Source organism: Schistocerca americana, chromosome 3, assembly GCF_021461395.2.
Source record: "Schistocerca americana isolate TAMUIC-IGC-003095 chromosome 3, iqSchAmer2.1, whole genome shotgun sequence".
Classification (NCBI taxonomy): Eukaryota; Metazoa; Arthropoda; class Insecta; order Orthoptera; family Acrididae; genus Schistocerca; species Schistocerca americana.
In genome coordinates, this window is record NC_060121.1 from 517062677 (window position 1) to 517067122 (window position 4446).

Sequence of the window (4446 nt, forward strand, 5' to 3'; positions counted from 1 at the left end):
TCACTCTTGATAACGTAGCGCTGCATTCAATAGGAGACCTCCAAGTTAGTTTACTGTCAAGAATAAATCCTAAAAATTTACGTTTGTTTTTTTGATATTGGTAGGTTGTGATAGGATGAACTGTATATTAAAGGTATTTTTTCCTTTAATATTGAACCATTAGAACTAAACTAAAATGAGTGCTATCTTTCATCAAATCAAGGTTTTCAGTAACCAAAGTTTTATCCTCTCGTTACATATATGTTTTTACATCGGTATTTTCTGGTGAATTATTTATCTGTACAAGGAATTGAAGGAGGTGTTAGTTTTGATCCCACTGACAATTCATGTTCAACCTCAATAAGCTTGATAATTCACTCCGGAATTTTCTCTTATAAGCTTATGATTTGACTAGGTTTAAACTATATCCTAAATTCCACAGCGCTCCTCTTTAACTCCTCCCGAACAGGCCATGGAGGCCCAACGGTACCGACCGGCCGCCGTGTCATCCTAGGCCCACAGGCGTCACTAGATATGGATATGGAGAGGCATGTGGTCAACACACCGCTCTCCCGTCAGAATGTCAGTTCCCGAGACCGGAACTGCCGCTCCTCAGTTTGGCTCACAAGGGCTGGGTGCACCCCGCTTGCCAACAGCACTCGGCAGACCGGATGGCCACCCATCCAAGTGCTAGCCCAGCCCGACAGCTCTTAACTTCGGTGATCTCACGGGAACCGGTGTTACCACTGCGGCAATGCCGTTGGCGCTCCTGTTTAAGGAGCAGAACAAAATAGTAAACAAAATTAACCCAGCCTAGCTAAGATCACAAAAGGTGACATGAGGGGTATGCACCCATCAGTCCTTGGAACTCCCCCACCCCCAACCCAACGCCCCCCCGCCCCCCCAATCCAGTTGTCTACTTTCAATTCCAGTTTTAGATCAGGTTGTGGTGTCCCAGGAGTGGTGGGTGCTTTTTTTAACCCATGATCCTCACATTTCCCGGGGCAATTCTATTTTTAGCCAGAGACCTACTTATTGCCTGGGATACATCTGGGTTCTAATTCTGTTTTTAGCTTATGGCCTACTCATTTTCCTGGGTTGATGTTTACTCTCAAAATTGGCACCCACTACCGACTGTCCTATCATAATTGGCGCACAGTACCTGAAAAAACTCCACAGTTAATCAGTGTAAGTTGTCTTCAAACAATGTTGATGTCCGTGAATACATTTTATGTGATCGCTTGTGGATCTTAATGCGTTAGTATGGGATAGCACCAGACAAAAAATTTAACGTAGACATTCAATTGAATAATATGCAGGAATGACGAAATGATCGATTAAATCAAGTAGAGTGGCACCGCATATGTGAGAATCTGACTATATTGAAAGCATGTAAAAGACAATTATTAAGCAAGAATTGTCCTGTTGCAAACAAGTGTGATGATGGACTAGTGAGTAGATATTAGTAATTTGTCTATTAATATGTATTTTTCAATAGTAGTAATATCTGTATAATTTGATGCCCTATGATCCCCGTATTACTTATGTATATGAGGTGTAACTCCACGCTACTACAGCTTTGTTTGAGAGACATGCGTTAATTATTTCCTTAAAAAGCACGAGACTCCGAGAATAGTTGTACTGAGGAAACACAAGCTTTTCCGCATACTAATGTCTCCGATCTCTAAAGAAAAAAATTGTTTCAATGCTGCGAATCTCAATGCTCATATAAAGTTGGATAGAATTTACGTGTGATGTTGACTCAGTTAATGTTTTTTCCTTTTATAACACAAGCTTTGTGACACATCCTGACTTATAAAGAAAAATTGGTTCAGTGCAAAGCACATAGCAGGTGTTGCATAAAAGACAATTATTCACCAAATTTCGTCATATGGTGAACGGATATGATGAAAGACGATTGAGTATTGTTTTATAAAGCACCAAAAATGTGTGTGGTATCAAACATTAACAGCATGTAACATTAGGCTGCCAAAATCATAAATATACTCTGTGTATAAGTATATGTTACACTCACAGATATATTATTATCATTTCAATAGCCAAGTATGCAGTATCAAACGTTATCAGTAACGTTGTCAAAAGTCGTGATAAAGCGTCCTTTTTTTTCTTTTTACTTGGACGCCAACAGGAGGAAACTTACGCTAAGACCTACACACAAAAATGTCTGCTATAAACATCGATGGATGTTATTAATGAGAGCCTAAATAGCATGTATTATAAAAATGCAAGAACTATGGATGTAATCAGCTCACATGGTATTTGTGTAAAAAATCAGAAAATGTATACATATTAAATATGCAAAAATTATCAAATATCTATAGATTTATTCATATTTATGAAATGTGAATAATGTGTGCAAACATTTTATACAGTATCTTTATAAAACTCAGTAATGTGTATGAATTTCATGCATTCTATACACAAGTGCTTTATAAAGAGCAATTCATTATTTTGTACACCACTTAACAAAAGGTAAGAGACACCACACACACACACACACACACACACACACACACACACACACACACACACCTATAAACATTTATATGCGCTCTGATTGTATTGTTCTGCAGACATGCGTGCAAATAATTACAGTCACTCTCTCACTCACTCAAATGAAAAGTGTGAATATAGCAGGTATCTGATACCATCATCACAAATGAACCAATTATCACCAAGACGTGACAAGTCGATTCTTAGTTCTTCAACCACATGATTCTTAGATTGAAGATTAACTTTTCACACTCTGTGCGGTGCATCAAAGTCGTCACTCTCCCAGTAAGACTCCATGTGGTTGAACGACTCACACCTTTAGCTCATTGCAGAGTGTGACGTGCTTGTGTGCACATATACATTTCGGATTGTAGTCCTACAAACTCCACAGTCTCCGATCTTTCGTCTCGTTTTTCATCAAGCTGAAAACTGTATTGTGTCCTGGCTGTTAGCCATAATGATTACCAGCTACATATTCAGATGTGTCGAATACTTCTGGGTAGCGCCTTATCATGAAACCCTTCAACCGGCAAATGAAACTGTCCGTATCTATATAAAGTAACTTTGGGTCTAAAAAATGAGATTTGGAAGATTCATAACGAAAGCTGTACATGCTGTACATGTGCAGTTTTGACACTTGTAACGTACACATACCGACACAAATACATTTTGTAAACAGTATTGAAACTTAAACTATTTCCAGAGACAAAAATTCGTCGTTTAAAAGTTTGGATGGTGATGTAATGTATAGCCCCGAATGGCCCATCCCATTTTGTGGTTAAATGAATTTTTCGACAACCCATAGTATCTTGCATCGTCTTCCCGAAAATCCCGTTGTTCGTTGATGTATGAAAACATTTTTCAAAATTACATGACACAGGTCCGCAGCTCGTGGTCTTGCGGTAGCGTTCTTGCTTCTCGCGCACGGGGTCCCGGGTTCGATTCCCGGCGTGGTGAGATGACGGGGTTTTGTTGTGTCGTCTTCATCATTGTCGTTAATCGCCATTACGGTCGGAGGAAGGCAATGGCAAACCACCTCCGCTAGGACCTTGCCTAGTGCGGCGGTGCGGGTTTCCCGCATCGTCCCCTACGCTCCTCGAAGTATGGGACCTCATCATCATCATCACATGACACAGAAGTTCTCATTTTGGTGTCAACATCAATATAAAAATTCAACTAGTGTTTTAGGACGTTATTGCTATTCCGCTGCATCCCCAAACTGAGATATTGCTTCGCGGTACCTTAATGGTTTATACACCAGGATTTATTCCCTTGTGTTGTCATCAGCTTTGGGTGGGAACTGTCTTGGGGAATCTCATTCTCTGGACACAGTTATCTCCAAGACACATCCACCACCAGAATTATCTGCCACAGTTGACACAGTGTCAGATAACCTGACTATTTCATCATGGTTATTCACATGAATTGTTAACATCAAAGTACAGATTGTAACTTGAATGATCAGATGTTTTGTCATACAATTCACACGTTCAAAGATTATTTGCCTCGGTGTGTTTAAGTATACATTGGCAAAGTTCCTCACGAACCTCACGCTTGGAAAACAACAGCATGTCGACAATGGTCAACAGTTTGCATGCGACCTTTGCGTCCTCAAGCTTTGCGTCCCCTGACAACCCTGGTGAGGTGTAGTAAAAAGCACGATACAGATCGTATGTTGCCAGGCATACACGCTGGAATTTTCTGAAACATCTCTAGGAGGCGTATATCTTTTTTCATGTAAAGCCTAGCCTATTGATCTCAGTCTGAGATATTAAATCCCTGCCAAACACTCACTTCACACATATATTCCACTTCCAGTGAGTATCAACTCATCCGCGATATCTGAGTATTCGGCAACGGCAGAATATGGCTGTGGTTTGTATCAAGTAGGCTGGGTCTTGGGGTCTCAGCAAGAGGGTGGCAGGCAGGCCATGATCGATCTGGTTGTCATGA

The 4446-nt window shown here is 40.4% G+C and overlaps 1 pseudogene; it reads right to left on the bottom strand.

Moving 5' to 3' along the window:
- Nucleotides 1–626: 626 nt before the first annotated feature.
- LOC124608184 lies at nucleotides 627–744 on the bottom strand (annotated as a pseudogene).
- Between the last annotated feature and the right edge of the window lie 3702 nt (nucleotides 745–4446).